This window comes from Sparus aurata, chromosome 23 (genome assembly GCF_900880675.1).
Source record: "Sparus aurata chromosome 23, fSpaAur1.1, whole genome shotgun sequence".
Taxonomy (NCBI): Eukaryota; Metazoa; Chordata; class Actinopteri; order Spariformes; family Sparidae; genus Sparus; species Sparus aurata.
Window position 1 is genome coordinate 5,423,300 of NC_044209.1, and position 17,292 is coordinate 5,440,591.

General features: G+C 43.0%; 1 protein-coding gene across 4 annotated transcripts in view; it reads left to right on the top strand.

Moving 5' to 3' along the window:
• Positions 1–17,292, top strand: part of LOC115574780 (thyroid hormone receptor alpha) — a 107,585-nt gene that overhangs the window by 38,302 nt on the left and 51,991 nt on the right. For 3 of the 4 annotated variants that reach the window (XM_030406382.1, XM_030406386.1, XM_030406385.1), the window contains one exon: positions 336–1,587. The gene's annotated coding sequence lies outside the window, so the exon portion shown is untranslated. Of the gene's footprint in view, positions 1–335; positions 1,588–1,766; positions 1,828–17,292 lie in introns of all 4 variants that reach the window. The other variant, XM_030406384.1, reaches the window with a different exon arrangement.

A 17,292-nucleotide genomic window follows, 5' to 3' on the forward strand; every position in this document is an offset into this window, starting at 1 on the left:
CAGAGTCTATCTGGACCTGCATTAAAGAATTGAGTATGTTCTGCCACCCTCAAAAAGGCTTCCTCTGTCCTGATTGGCTGGTGGTGAGTGTCAGGTATTCAACCATAGGGTTAAGAAAACTTGTTTCCTGAAATGCTTTGCTGTTAAGTCTGAAGAACTTGATTTGTCTTTAAGTTACCAAACTGAGTCTCAGTTCTTGGCTTTGAATAGAGATCCAGAAGTCAAAGACTCAATCTGTGAGAAGGGGCATCCTTGGTCAAGCTCAAAAATAATAGCATCAGTAATATTGCTCTGTGGTCATACCCTAACCTGTCTGTGTGTTCTGTCTTCTGTAGGGGGAGCCCCTGAGGAAAACCTACCTGTGCATGTTAAGAGGCAGAGCCAAGCATCGACTGTTTCAGATGGACACAGGGAAACCACCAGCATTCTATTTTAAAAGGCAAAAGATGGAAGAAAAAACTTGAGATTGATACAACACAGTGTGACCTCCCACCGTCCTCTCCTCTTTCTCCGATCCAGAAAACCTCATCTGCTTTCTACCTCCCAGAGAACTTAAACAGGACACAAACAGCAATTAATTATCCGTTATCAGTTCCTTTTCTTTTCGTGCAACATTTCTCCATTTACCTCAGGGATTTTCTCCCACTGCCTACCTCCTCCACCGAATCAGCCAACCCAGTGACAGGAACACACCTGTGACCTCTCACTGCCGTTACCGTGACAACCTATATTGCCTCTCAAGCTCTCTTCACCGCAACCGTGACGAGCAGCAATGACCTTGGACCTCTTGCCACCTGCCAGCTCAGACATGCTCACTACCTGAACTGTACGGATCCACACTTGCAGCCGGCCTAGTTGTTACTGGAAGGAAAATTATCATATTGCCAGAAAGGCAGCTACACACTCACAATAGCCTCACACTTCAATATAACAAACCTGGCAGGCAACTATATACCTCCACAATAGCCTCACACTTCAATACAATATACCTGGCAGGCAACCATATACCTCAACACTACTAACTCTAGACAGACAGTCAACAGAAGGGAACTTTTCAGTGACAGCATTCACTATCCTGGTGCTTCAGTCCTTCAAGCGGGTAAGACGTCCTCACTAGCCTGGTGCTTCAGTATACTCAGTAGACAACTCACTTCAGCATCTTCCATTTGCCTTAGAGGCGGGAGAATAGCGACAGTAGCCAGGCAGGCCTCTGAAGAAGCAGGGCGAGAGACTCAGGAGTATTGACTGGCTGGCAACTTTACTTCATTGACTTCTCAGAAGATTACATCATACGCAAACTTTCGTGATGTAAAAGGTAGCATAAATCAGCAATTGCCCACGAGGCCTTCAGAACTCACAGAAGAGACTCAGACGTTCCTCCTGCCTTGGGCTCCTCCAGAGAAGTCGAACCAACCGCGGAGCAGGGGAAGTTTTTGGGGACCTCATCAGCTTTTCATAGTCTGGGGGCGAACCACAAAGAATAGAGAAGATCCTGGCAGATTTCACTTCACAAGAATACCCATATTGTGTGACAGTGAGGAGAAAAGGAGGGAAACAAGCAGTAAGAGTGTAGAGAAGAATGCAGCGGTGAGTTCCTTTTTCTTATTTTCTACGCTTGTTTATCAGCATGCTCTCTTTTAATTTTTCTTCTCCTCAGTTACATTGTATATCAAAGAGTACAAGAAAGCTTTTCATATTTTCATTTCTTATCTTTTCATTTAGATGGATCACTAACTGACATTTAAATGGCATTTCTGGTTTATTAGATGGTCCAGAGTGGAGACAGACGGGAGATTAAGAGAGACGGAAAAAACGCTTTGCGAAAAGGTCATTCACTAAATTTGAACTCTCTTACAATAACACATCATGGCAGAGAAACCTCTTACAGAAGAGACTTTGCTTCAAATAAAGCATCTGGGAAGCTTGAAGCAACCCAAAGTTGTTATGATATGTAAACTTATCAATCAATTCTCCTGATTCTCATGCTTAAGTTGTTGCCTGTCAGTGGTGAACAATGTTTGACCTGATGACTATTCTGAGTCATTTCCCGCATATATGGTCTACAGACATTCATGGTCCCTGAGGAGATTAACTTGTATCCTCTGACCTTTCATCCTATGCCGTTACCAAATATTAAAGGCATTCAGGCCTCAGTTTATTGCTGATCAGCCAGTGTTAGCATGCCAACACTAATCTAAGATGGTTAACATACTGTTCCATGTATTATTTCACCATAAAATCACCATATTGCCATTATCACTGTGAACATGTTAACAGGCTGACATTTGTTATTTAGCTCAAAGCACCTCTTTACATAAATATGGACTCACGGAGGTGCTAGCACAGCTGTCTAGGCATGTTTTACTACCTTGTTTGAAATCATACATTTCCCACACTAAAATATAAGCTCTTATTGTGAGATTTCACATCCTTTGTAATTACAAGGCCTTTTTAACATTTAAAATGTGTTGGTGGTGTATCTCCTGTTTACAATGAATCCACAGGTGTACACCTTCTCTTAAGTCCAAACCAAAAAACAAAATAGCATTCCATAAAAGCCGGAAAGATGCTGATTGAGTTGCAGAGAGTTAAGTTAAGAGAGGCTCTTAAGAGAGGAGTGGTGAAGTAGTAGAAAATTGCAGCAGAAAGGCCTTGTCGTCTGATGAGAGTAAAATGGAACGTTTTAATGGAGACACGCAAACTGAATTGCACATCAGCTTGTAAACACTATCCCTCATGTATCCCTACTGATGTTGCAGCTTCAAGTAAGGGTGGCTACCGAGGACCAATCGTAGATCAGTATTTGTTCCTGATTGGCACTAATACTGTTTGAACGCTGTCTACTGTAAAACTTAGTTTTTCTCTTTCTCAGTGTTGTGACTTCAGCTAGCTCCACTGGTAACAACACTCAGTGCAACTAACTGTGTGCAAGTATTGATTTACGAGCAATCTGACAGACTTTTAGATGGACTGCCATGACATTTTTTTAGACATTCAATCTCCAGAGGATTGAATCTTGCTGACTTTGTTGATCCTATGACTTTTTCTTTTCAAGCTACCTTGAGGTTGACATTTAGGATTTCTAGTATTATATCTCAGCAAATATTGGATGGATTGTCATGAACAGACATGACGTCAGTGGTACAAGCACTCATGAATTGCAATCACAGTTTTTTGATTTAGTGCAGTCATCATAAATTGGTCAAAATCTTAAATCGGTGCAATACTTTGGTTTATGACTAATTAACTGCAAAGTGGGAGACTTTCCCTCAGTCTCAGTTGTACCTTTTTGTGCTAATAAGCAAGTGTTAAACGTTAACATGCTAATCTTAGATGATCATTATAACACCACTGCACGTTGTAAACTTCCCTATATTAGCGTTGACATTATGAGCATGCTGACATTAGCATTTAGTTGAAAGCACCACTGTTTCCTCAGTTACTGGTGTCATATTAAACCCCTTAAAACTGCCAAAGTGAATGGACTTGGAAGGATTATAGGGAAGAAACTGAGATTAATACAGCTGCCAAGTTGTGGAATCCATCCAACCTTGATTGGATAAACGTGTATCATGCACCAAAAGAAGACGTGTACATCTCAGCTGTCAGTCCAATAAGAACATCAGGGCACCACATGAGGGAAAAGATGATGCTACTTGGCCTAGATTTCCAAATTATCTAAGCATTGTGATCCGTATTCAGTGACTTTTAAATGCAGAGCAGCTTTTACTTCATCATAAGACGAGTGATTAGATTCCAGCATGGAGATAATGCATAGCACTGCTGCTGCATATTAACTCTGTTCTTTGAAAATACACTGGTATAAGACAGGACTTTGCTTATGTGGCCACATGCTGTTCCTTGTTTGATGGTGTTTAAAGACAAGAAGAAGGAGTGTGGTGTAAAGCAACAACTTAGAGAGGTAGATGATTGACGGGGGGGTGAAGAGTCGTCTCAGAGGTTGTGTCAAGAATATGGACAGACTCATTTTGAGAGTTAACTCGAATGCGTCAGTTTTATGCAGAGGTGTACATGATACTAACCACTCTTGAGCTCCGGAATTTATTATGTTCAGGAATTCAACCAGCTGTTTTCTTTACGGAGAAAAGCCAACAACAATCCTTCCTCCAAATCATAATTTTTATGTTCAGAGTGTGCACAAAGCGGAGGAGCTCCTCTCAGACAGGTCTGTTATTGATGTGTTCGTGAGTGAGAGGGGAGAGAGTGACAGAGAGAGAGAGAGGGGGGGAGGGAGGGAGGGATGGACTGTGCCAAATCAATGCGCAGTGCGGAGCTCTACGCTGAAATAAGATTTTCTCCATTTTCAAAAGCAAGTAGAAAATTAATGGTCAGTGGTCAATGTTCATATTATGATTTTGTGCGGCCACAAATGACTCAATATATATGGACAGTGTAATACAGAGATTACAGCAGGAGACAGAAAATGTCCAAGACTCACCTCAGACACCCTCTGTCCTCTCCCTCCATCTCTCCCTCCCTCAGTTACACAGAGGGAGTCACACGTGTATTACCCGCCATCATTGACAGTCTCCTCACATCATAGCGCCATAAGTTGCTCCCGCCCTCTGCTTCGTGTTGCCACAGCAACGCACACCCTTCCCCAGCCACCTGTGGCTCGGATACGGCGTGATGTATAGAACGCAGAGCTGACGTCAACCAATCAGATCACCGACTTGTTTGTGTTCCAGTTTGTGCATGTGTGCACGTGTGCGCGTGTGTGTCTGGCCCAGTCATGTTTTTAGAAGCGCTGACTTACTTGGACCAATCAGAAGGCTTGGTAAAATGCGTGTCGCTGGAAACATACATGCTAAGTGGCCCGGTTGTTCTGCTGCCACATTAAAGGGCACATAGGGCCGACAGGAGCTGCATGAGATCTCATTATCTTGTTGTGTGTGCTCAGGTACATGACATTAGTGCATTGAATGAGTCATCATTGAGCTGTCTGAGACTATTTCTGCAATCATGCTGTGTGCGTTAGTGTGTCTGTGTGTGAGAGTGTGTGTGGACAGGTGGGTGCTGTTCCACCCAGTGTGTGCTGGGTTCATCGAGAACTTCTATTCACCAGTTATAGAAAGCAGAATTAAAAGGCAGGTACTGATGGACTGGCAGGTTTGATGAATGTGCTCACCTTTATTGATACTGTATATTTTGGATGAAATATACATATATATTAAGTATTGGAAATAAAAACACAAATTCAAGTGTGTAAATATAAAAAGACAAAATACCATTCACGTCTGTTCATTATGTCCTCAGCTGGAACTGGGAGGTGATTAGCTTAGCTTAACATAGACTGGAGGCAGGGGAAAACCTCTAGCTGCAGACTGACTTCTAATAGGTGTGGAAGGGTGGCTTTGATGGTAACACAGGATTACCAAGACAGGTGAGGTAATTCAATCATTAGACATTAAACTTGGATTTGTTCCAGTGTTCTGGTGGGATGAGTTTGATAAGCATCTCATTGCGGCACACAAGAAGGTGGTGTATGAAACTGTGTGCATGCATAGTAGAAGTATGTCAGAAACAAAAGCATTTTAAACCTTATCCTGGGTCACTGCATTTTTTTTATTTTATTATTTTCTTTCTTTTTACATTTTTTTTTTTATGGATTGAACAATTGAGATCAAACATGTTCATTAATAAGCTGCTCAAGTTCTGGCAGGTAGATTTAGGATTAGGGTTCGCTGGTTAGCTGTACACAGACAAACTATCTCTCAACTCTTGCACCATACAGAAATTATTTAGCATTTTGGGAAATACATTCATTTGCTTTCTTGCTGAGAATTACATGACAATATTGACACCACCCTCACGTCTGTACGGTGCAGATGAAGCTGCCAGCACCCAGCTAGATTTTAACTTGAATTTTTGTAAAGATTAAACAAACATGATCATACACGTTGATTAGTGAGCTTTATAGTTACGGGTTGGTAGATTTGGACGGATCCAAGCAAGCTGTTGGTATTTGATCTTCTACCTGTACCCCGGTTCATCACACGACTGCAGCATTCTGTTATTATGCAGTAGTCCTGATGTGATTTTCGTTTCCTTGGGGCGTACTTTTATCATGATGCTGGCTTCATTACCTATCTAATTGGTAGTTGCACACATTGCAATTTGGAATCTTTTTAATTTGACCTCTTTTGAGGCCAGAGTATCCCTGTTAAAACATGCATGATATCACTTTGCTCAAAAGTAGGCCAGCCTCGTAAAAAAAAAGCCTCTCTGTTTTTGTTTGTGGTTCACTGCAAAATTAAAGCGTGGGCAGTTCTTATGCACGGTATCATTTGATCATTGGACCGTTGCAAACAGGCTGTGTTTGCAAACAGTGAGTGAGTGACAAGGGAGACGGAGGGAGACAGAGCAGCATTGGTCGTGCAAGCTACAGAATAAGTGAATAGTGTGAGCAGCAGCATCACAACAAAGCAGTTCATTCGAGAAATAAAACATTATTCAGGCATATGTTATTTCCCCTCAGACTTTTCAATGTTTTGATAGGGTTCTGCTGTATATGCTGTATTTTGGCAACTTTCAATCCAGAAGAGAGACTCCTCTTTGTCATGGCTGTCAGTAGTGTGCTGTGTGAGGGGCAGGGCAGCTTTCTCAGCCTGCACACACACTTTTAGAGACCCTGCTCTGATGACAGTGCGCTCCAAAGTCTGATGAAATCTTTCCCAAGATCTGGCGAAGGTGCATCACTCAGGCCTACATATGGCGGAAGAAGTTGCAGACTGTACTGAGGCTACTTTTTGGTCGTGAATAGAATTTAAAGTCCAAAAAGAAATTAAAAGTGAAGCAGTTAAAAGATTATTACTGCACAACTAGGAATAATCAGGGCATAAATAAACTGAAAAAGAAAAAGTGAAATGATAAATCAAACTCAAAAATGTAATATAATAATTTAAAATTATAATTTCAAGAAAATTTTAAAATGCGAAAGTTAAAATGGAAATACTCAAACACAAATAATTTGTTAAGAAGAAATCGTAAATAGTAATGACAAGTAAGATGAGGGAAATATGAAATGTGTTACGCAGAATGGGGAATAGTTACGCTTAAATGGGAATAAGTTGATTAAATCAGGAAGACATAATAGATAATATTTTTTAGGCTGCAGCTGTCTTTCTAGTAAGTAGAATACACAAAAACTGTAACACATTTACTGTTACAATTATACTGTAACTAATATTTAATGCTGAACTTTTAAACAAAAGAATACCGATTTTAAAGGAGCCCTATCTAACAATTTGTAGCAATTTATGTCTTCATCACTTGTTTATTAGCCATATATGAGTTGATTGGACTGGGCGTGAAATATGACATCTTCCCAGTCTCTCGGCAAACCTTTGGACCTTTTGTTGAAGTTTGTTAATGCTGCTGGACTCACCATTGCATATGATCTAAGTTATTAAATATGAAAAGTAAAGCTCTCTGAGCCAACAAGTTTGCTGACCTTGCAGTTTATTCAAAGGGCGTACCACTGACTCCATTTTATAATTGTCCGTACACCATGTCTCTTTTGTGTATCAGTTTTTATTCCGGCAAAAGAGGTTCATTAAAAAATGTTCCCCTCAAAGGTCAGCTCTCTGTAGACTTTGTCATTGGTATGAAGTTATAGGTCAAAGTTCAGCAAAGCTACAGTCTATGCGCAACATTTATGTATATTAATTTGGCCTCCTCAAGCGGACCCTGTCAGTGTTGCAAATGCACTTATCCCAATTATTTATTTCTCAACTGCACTAGAGAACAAGACAAGCAACAGTCTGTCCTTGGGTACCCTGAAAGGCACTATATACATTAAATGTATTATTATTAACAGTCTGCCTATTGGGGTCCAGAACTATGTGAACTAATTGTAGTCCCATTACTGATCTGTATGGCCTTGATAAGCTTGACTGAAACAAGCCAATCAGAACTTTTGATATAGGACTAATGTGTATACTGTTTAGGCAATCAACCTGCAAATCCCTTTAAGTCTCTTTATAATCTCTGGGTGGAGCAGCACAACTTGTAGGACAAATGGGGATGAAGACCCAGCAGCAATTCAAAGCCTTTAACAACATGCAACACAAAAGATAATAAAACGTTATTTGCTGAGAAGCTTTTTGTATACCACTGCTGAGCTGTAATCATAGCCGGGTCTACTACCATTTATTCTCAAAACATCCAATGTTTTATGGGGGATAATGTGAGAGGTAATGGAATCTCTTCAACTGTGAACACAGTAGAATTTACTTTGCTAATTTACCTTAGAGAAATATTTTAGTCCATACACAAAGTGTTTTTTCTTTAATGTTTTTTAGCTGTTTGTGGCCCAAAGAAAGGCTTATTTTTGTAAACACAGTACACTTTATATTCTAGATTCTGTCTGATCTGGTACAAAATGAACAAGGCTGAACAAACTTGATCAGCCACAACATTTTAACCACAGACAGATGACGTGATTAACATTGTTCATTCTGTTACAATCAAATGTTCTGCTGGGACACTGGGTCCCTGCAATCATGTGCACCACCCATCCAAGCACGTTTGTGGATCACTTAAAACCCCTCATGGCAATGGCAGTCCCCGATGGCAATGGCCCCCCAAAGCAGGACAATGCACCCTGACACACAATAAAAACTGCTTAGGAATAGCTTGAGGAAGCATAACAAAGAACCAGAGGCATTGTCCAAATTCTCTAGTTCCCAATCCAATCGAGCTTCTGTCTACTAGAACACTTCCGAGTTTAAGTTGTAAACCTCTAGAGTTTCAATAAATGAAATGCTCAGTGTAATGAAACAGTCAGTAATATTCACAGTGAGCCAGCTGAAGGAGTTTAACTGCAGTGTTAAACTACACCTGTGGGCAAAGCAACCAGGACTGAAGTCTTGAGAATTTTACAATTAAGCCACTGCCTCCCTCTTTGAATATCTCACCTTTGTTTCTTGATGTATTTTATAGAATATGATATTTTTTCCCTGCTCCCCAAGCATATGATGCCTTGTTCAGTTTTGTACAGACCTGAAGAAGCTTCAGGAAATTTGGAAGGTCATAAATACTTGAGGATGTGTTATGCCTACTCTGCTTTATATCAGTAGGAATCCATCCAAGATTTAACTTTAAATCTGGATACCATGTCCTGGCCTGGATTTCACAAGCCAATTTGGAACTAACTTAAACAGAAAATCTACTAGAAGAGGGTGACTAAATGGCATGAGGGAACTTTACAACAACAGCTTGACTTAATCCTGTTAGGGTTGGACAAGTTCAAGGGATCATCAACTATAGGATTCCAGAGTTCAGCTGAAAAATGCCACCCATTAGAGATTCAGCAACAAACAACAAAAGAGAGTTTGATGGTCCAGTCTGTGCAGAGTAAAACCTCTTCCCAAGCACATCAATATAGGGTGAACAGAAAAACACCCCAAATACCTCCATTACCAGTCACTCGATCATCTTCATGCACACAGGATAAGTGTATTGAGGTGCGTAAATAGGCAAAAAAAATAATACCGGAAGAATTGCAGATCCTGCTTTTGATTTTGATTATCACAACTGACACCCCATTTCAATAGATGGATTTGGAATCAAAGTCCTGATATCCCTATATCGGCTATAGACAATAAAGCCAAATATAATGTAAGACCATTTCCAAAGTTTGTTGATTGCAGCCCAGATGTGACTGGTATCAATAAAACCCAATCATACCTGTTTTGTTGAGCCAGATAACCCTGACAAATCAACACCAATGAAAACAATTATGAACAGTTCATTAATCCACCTGAAATGTTAGGCTATAAAGATACTATATTGCAGGATATTGCAGTATGTGTCCAAAACAAATTTCCCCTCAGAGAGACAATAAAAGCAACTAACTAACTAACTATCATGACTTCAAAATCACCACCAGTTTAGGTCATACTACATCATACTATTCACACATATTTACTATAAATTAATTACTCTACAAGTTGTAATTTTAGAATAGTTTGCAACTAAAGTCTGCCTGTAAAAATGTGAGTGGATGAGTTTCCTGATTTGACTTTTCATAGTAGTGTATTGAAGTGAAATTTAATCAAAAACGTCCTTATAATTGAAACGTGGTGTATTCATTTACATAAATGATGCTGTTGAAAACGTGAAACTCTCTACCACCTGTATTAACCACAGACCTTATTTCAGGCATTTAACTGAGTTCCATTTCAAAAAAAACCATTGACTTCAAGTCCCAAAAATGGGTGTTAAAATGCTAAATTATTTCCTGGTTTTGGGACTCATTCCTGCAGCTCTCTGTTTTTCCTAAATGAACACATAATAAAGTAAAACCACACAATCTGAACAACAGATTGAATTTTAATGCTTCCAAGTCCTGTAATGGTCGGGAAACCCCTGTTATTCTGGCGTAATGTTGGCTAGAATGCGAAAATTTATAAAGGTCATAATCACACATCAATAAGTTGACGAGATACACTATGTACACTAGGTCAACAATGTGTTAACCTTCACATCTTACTGACAAGATAGTGAGTGTTAGGAGCTGCCATGGTTTTACCTCCTGTAGGTGCACTGCCCTTGTAAACTGCAATTGGTATCTGAAAACTGTACTTGAACTGCTGCATTCTATATGTACTGTGGATGAAGGTGGGCTGGTAAGGTCGTCCCTGACGCTACGCTTTCTAAAGGGTAGAGAAAGCTGTCAACATGGAATCAGCCTGGTTTCAATCAATACACTTTATGAACAGTACAATAAGTGCACTTTTGGCAAGCTCTCTTATCAGCCTCAGTCTAGACAGTGCCTGGCATGTTCTGTATGTACAGTACACACATTTAGTTTAATAATTTATACATAAGGGGTTGTTTGAGAACGTTGGATGTGTTGTTGACCTCCCCCTAATCAGCAGCATCTTGTCTGCCTGTGTAGTCAATGGGTTCAAAGACAGACGTGTACACGCACACACACACACACATATGTATATACTTGGACATGTTACCACTGGGAGCACTCACACACACACACACACACACACACACACACACACAGCAATGTTGTTGCACACATATCAAGCTTGCTTATCAAGCTTTTTTATGCTCCTCCTTGTTTCACTGTTGCTCTCTTTTGCTGCCCATCTCCTAACTACCCTATATCTCATCCCTCAGTCATCCCTTCTTATGCTCTCAGTTTTTGAATCATTTTTTTCTCATAGTCTTTCTACCAACTTGTCCTGTCTGCTGTGCTTGTGGCCTCCCTGACAGGCATGTTGAGTGAAGCTTGGAGCAACATGGAGTCCTTGGCCTGGTTTGGTTGGCTTGGCTCCAGTGTGTCAGCATGATCTGAGGCCATGCTGTCAGCTGTCCTCCTATAGCAGTACTCCTTCCTATACAGTAAATAGATCAAGACTATCCGCTGCAACTAGGACAGTCATTTTAGCCCTTGCTTTGAATTCTGTGCGATGTAGGAGGTGGGATCAAACCTGATAAAGGTTAGCTATTAGATTACTAGGTTTTTTGGTTTTGGTTTTTGTGTTCACTTGTTTTTGTGTTTTAGACTGTCTCCAAACTTGATTGATGCTATGGTGCAGCTGCTGTAGATAAATACTAGGAACCATGATAGGCTGTTAATGCAGGGATAAAGATATAATGTGATGTACATGTTGGCAAAATAAGTATGCAAACATTGGGATAGAAAATCTGTCAACAAGAACAGATGGTTCAATATCCCCAGTCAAAGTAAAGAGCAGCATATAGAGAGCATTGAGCAAGTATAAAGCTTATAAGATAATTCAAATTCAAATGCCGGGCCTCAAGCCACTGAATCAACATGGTGAAATGGCTGCAATCAACTCTCTGTTGGTCCCCACAGAAAGGATTTAAATTTCATAATGGATTGCTGGAATGTCACATCATAAATGAACGATGCAGAACTCGGCGCCATTGCTGAAGAGCTGTCTGCTTGTCTGTGCTGCATGTCTGTTAGTAGATCTGCATGTGATGTGATTTCGCCTGCCCCCTCTTTCCATGTGGCCTCATGTCCTCCTGCGGAGATGCTCCTGTTTATATTCAGTTATGCAGGGCTGATTAGTCAATCTTCTGGCTGCTGATACTTGCAGTGTCACATGTCCTCGTTCCCCCTCATACAGTGTCTCCTCACACATGACAACCTGCTGTGCTCAATCAAAGCTATGCATAGGCCTATAAAGACTCGTGTGTGCCAGTCCTGTCACACGCAGACAGCACAGACTGCACACACTACCCATTTAATGACAATTAACGGTTCTCCTTCAACACAAATTTCACTCAGGATTTAAAGTGAAAGCACCGTTTCAGTATTATATAAATATCTACTGTGCACGTTTATAATGTGTACTAGAGCCCGATAATGCAGCACATTGCATTGTTAGTGGCTAATTTTATCTAATGTAAACCTGTAAGCAACCTTAGTTACTGTTGCTATTCTGATATAGCCTACACTAGGTTATTGATTTCAGCCAAAACTAATAGCCAGCAGTCATTGATTTTGCAGGCTGAAATCTACTCAAATCAAATAATATGCATGAAATAACATAGTTTAAAATCAGACCACAAAGGAAATACTAAGCACATAGTCATGCAGTACAAAACAAACAGTCAAGCATTGCAAAACATAGTCAAAGTGCATGTAAAAACATACAGGACAACACTCACACAGATGAAGCCTAACAATCAGGGGAAGGCCAGCCTATGTTTTTTAACAGATTTTTTGAGAAGAATCTGCTAAGTAGTAGTAACAAATAATGATTTTGTTTTTTTAGCCCGTAAACACAGGGTAGTTGTCAGTAGGTACGACTTTGAAGAGATTGTTACACTACACACAGAATGTTGCACTCCAAGGATGTCGTAATTGCAGAGACTGCAGGCTCGCTCCACTTGCTGTATTTGATGGACCGGAAGACTATTGACTCGACATTTTGACTTTTTTCTTGAATAATGCATAATAAGGGAAAAAAACGTCTTCCTCTCATTTTTTTCTCAATCTATTCAGGAATGTCAAAATTAGATTTTCAGAATTTGAATCGATGCATGATGTTGACAGACTTAATCATGAGATTGCCAAATATGGCAACCCCTAGTTTGATCTTGAGCCATTCTATACAGAAAGCTTAGCTTCATGCTTTACGTACTGTATGGATCTTGATATTGGAACTGTACATTTTTTTTACATTTTTCAAAATGTCTGTGTGCTGGCCTATATATTTGTATAGTTTATTTAAGATGATATGTTGCCGCAACTTGAATGATTATCAATGGGATTAACATTACCAACCGAACATAACATTAGCTATCAATACTGATAGAGACCTAAAACATAGTAACAATATTTAACATAACTGACAGAGCATAAAGAGCCAGTAATGTTAGCTTACATTACTGACAGATACTTAAGAACAAGTGACGTTAGTTGACATCACTGTTACCTGCTGAATGCAAGGTGATCTTTCGTGGCGGAACAAGGGCCAAACATTAAGAGGTGATTTTGGGTGGCAGAGAATATGGTTCAACCAATCAGGAATTACATTTAGACTTCCTAGGCACATGCAGGTTGTTGAATCAGACTGCTTTTATAGTTATAGTTAAATATAATTTGTCTCTCACATAATTAGTAATTCTGTTATATTTATTTTCAAAGCAACTAATTGTTTTAATAATTAAAGATGACTTTTTAGAACATATTCGCTGTTGTTTATGTCGAAATGAACGTTGGAAAAGTGCAAGTAGGCTATTTGACCATACTGTAATAGCTAGTGGCAGTTAACATCATATATTTCCAGTCTGAATTACATTTTATCTACTATAAAACTGATTGGCAGGGACAATGTGTGAAAATCCTTGTGAGTAGGCAAGATAAATTCCTATGAGGAAGACAGAGGAAAAGGTTAAACAGGGATGTGCACATACATTGAGACACTGGAACGGCAGCACAGTATTGGGATTCTGGTTCACTCTGGTTTTATTTCTCAATTCCAGTCGCTGTAGCCTTTTCAGAATGACTTAAAGTGATAAAATCCAAAATTAGATTGGATGGGTGAGAAGCTGAGGGATGAACTCCTGGTCATATACTGTATAAGCAGAAGATTAGAAGAGGAAGGTGAGGTCAGAGGCAGAGACTGGGCTAGAGGTTATTAAGTCCATCCGATAACAGAACAGTCACAGGTTTTATCCGCACCACCAATGCTGTGCCCTCAGGTTCATAGAACTGTTTATCCTCGGCAGCAAAATTCCGAAAAGAGATTCTGTTCAAGATAAAGTCAAGAAAATGTATGCTGGTTGGAGAACAGGAGCCTTAGGTTTGGTTTTATAGCTTCATTAATGTCACAGTGTGATGCTTCCTCGTGCTGCTTTAGTCGTTTCTAGGATTTCTCTGAATAATAATTTGAGTCTGATGGGGTTTCTCCACTAGAATTACCTTGTCAAAAATTCACCATGGCATATTGGGCAATGATTGACTATCCCATTGTTGATGTCACAAAATCCCACAGGTGTGTCCAGATATCACACTAAGACTAAATGTAAGACTTCCTTTTTCCAGCGGAAAAATACCCTTCAAGTGTGACACATTCTTGAACAATATTTAAGCCCTGCTGTTGGAAATCCATCCATCCATCCATCCATTTTCTTCCGCTTATCCGGGGCCGGGTCGCGGGGGCAGCTGCCTGAGCAGGGACACCCAGACTTCCCTCTCCCCGGATACTGCCTCCAGCTCTTCCGGGAGGACCCCAAGGCGTTCCCAGGCCAGCTGAGTGACATAGTCACACCAGCGTGTCCTGGGTCTTCCTCGGGGTCTCCTCCCGGAGGGACATGCCAGGAACACCTCCCGAGGGAGGCGTCCCGGGGGCATCCGAAACAGATGCCCGAGCCACCTCAGCTGGCTCCTCTCGATGTGGAGGAGCAGCGGCTCTACTCTGAGCTCCTCCCGGGTGACAGAGCTCTTCACCCTATCTCTAAGGGAGCGCCCTGCCACCCTGCGGAGGAAACTCATTTCGGCCGCTTGTATCCGGGATCTTATTCTTTCGGTCATGACCCAGAGTTCATGGCCATAGGTGAGGGTCGGAACGTAGATTGACTGGTAAATCGAGAGCTTCGCCTTTCGGCTCAGCTCTCTCTTCACCACGACAGACCGATACAAAGACCGCATTACTGCGGCCGCTGCACCGATCCGTCTGTCAATCTCACGCTCCGTCCTTCCCTCACTCGTGAACAAGACCCCAAGATACTTAAACTCCTCCACTTGAGGCAGGAACTCTCCTCCCACCTGGAGGGAGCAGGCCACCTTTTTCCGGTCGAGAACCATGGCCTCGGATTTGGAGGTGCTGATTCTCATCCCAGCCGCTTCACACTTGGCTGCAAACCGCCCCAGGGCATGCTGGAGGTCCCGGCTCGAAGGAGCCAACAAGACCACGTCATCCGCGAAAAGCAGAGACGAGATCCATTGGCTCCCGAACCAGATCCCCTCCGGCCCGTGGCTGCGCCTAGAAATTCTGTCCATAAAAGTAATGAACAGAACCGGTGACAAAGGGCAGCCCTGCCGGAGTCCAACATGCACTGGGAACAGGTCTGACTTACTGCCGGCAATGCGAACCAGGCTCCTGCTCCGGCAGTACAGGGACCGCACAGCCCTTAACAGAGGGCCCCCGACCCCGTACTCCCGGAGCACCCCCCACAGTATGCCACGAGGGACACGGTCGAATGCCTTCTCCAAGTCCACAAAACACATGTGGACTGGTTGGGCAAACTCCCATGAACCCTCGAGCACCCTGCGGAGGGTATAGAGCTGGTCCAGTGTTCCACGGCCAGGACGAAAACCGCATTGTTCCTCCTGGATCCGAGGTTCGACTATCGGCCGAATTCTCCTCTCCAGTATCCTGGAATAGACTTTCCCGGGGAGGCTGAGGAGTGTGATCCCCCGATAGTTGGAGCACACCCTCCGGTCCCCCTTTTTAAATAGGGGGACCACCACCCCGGTCTGCCAGTCCAGAGGCACTGTCCCCGACTGCCACGCGATGCTGTAGAGACGTGTCAGCCAAGACAGCCCCACAACATCCAGAGACTTGAGGTACTCAGGGCGGATCTCATCCACCCCCGGTGCTTTGCCACTGAGGAGCTTACGGACTACCTCAGTGACTTCGGCTTGGGTGATGGATGGGTCAACCTCTGAGTCCCCAGCCTCTGCTTCCTCAATGGAAGGCGTGTCAGTGGGATTGAGGAGATCCTCGAAGTATTCCTTCCACCGCCCGACGATGTCCCCAGTCGAGGTCAACAGCTCCCCACCTCCACTGTAAACAGTGTTGGTGGAGGACTGTTTCCCCCTCCTGAGGCGCCGGATGGTTTGCCAGAATTTCTTCGAGGCCGACCGGTAGTCCTTCTCCATGGCCTCCCCGAACTCTTCCCAGACCCGAGTTTTTGCTTCCGAGACTGCCCGTGCTGCCGCACGCTTGGCCTGCCGGTACCCGTCAGCTGCCTCAGGAGTCCCCCGGGCCAGCCAGGCCCGGTAGGACTCCTTCTTCAGCTTGACGGCAACCCTTACTTCCGGGGTCCACCACCGGGTTCGGGGATTGCCGCCGCGACAGGCACCGGAGACCTTACGGCCACAGCTCCGGACAGCCGCGTCAACAATGGAGGTGGAGAACATGGTCCATTCGGACTCTATGTCCCCAGCCTCCCTCGGGATCTGGTCAAAGCTCTCCCGGAGGTGGGAGTTAAAGATCTCCCTGGCAGAGGGTTCTGCCAAACGTTCCCAGCAGACCCTCACGATACGTTTGGGCCTGCCAGGTCTGTCCAGCTTCCTCCCCCGCCAGCGGATCCAACTCACCACCAGGTGGTGATCAGTTGACAGCTCAGCCCCTCTCTTCACCCGAGTGTCCAAGACATACGGCCGGAGGTCAGATGACACGACCACAAAGTCGATCATTGATCTCCGGCCTAGGGTGTCCTGGTGCCACGTGCACATATGGACACCCTTATGCTTGAACATGGTGTTAGTTATGGACAAACTGTGACTAGCACAGAAGTCCAGTAACAAAACACCACTCGGGTTCAGATCGGGGAGGCCGTTCCTCCCAATCACACCCCTCCAGGTAACACTGTCATCGCCCACGTGGGCGTTGAAGTCCCCCAGGAGAACGACGGAGTCCCCGGTTGGAGCACTCTCCAGTACCCCTCCCAGGGACTCCAAGAAGGCCGGGTACTCTGCACCGCTGTTCGGCCCATAAGCCGAGACAACGGTGAGAGCCCTATCCCCGACCCGAAGGCGCAGGG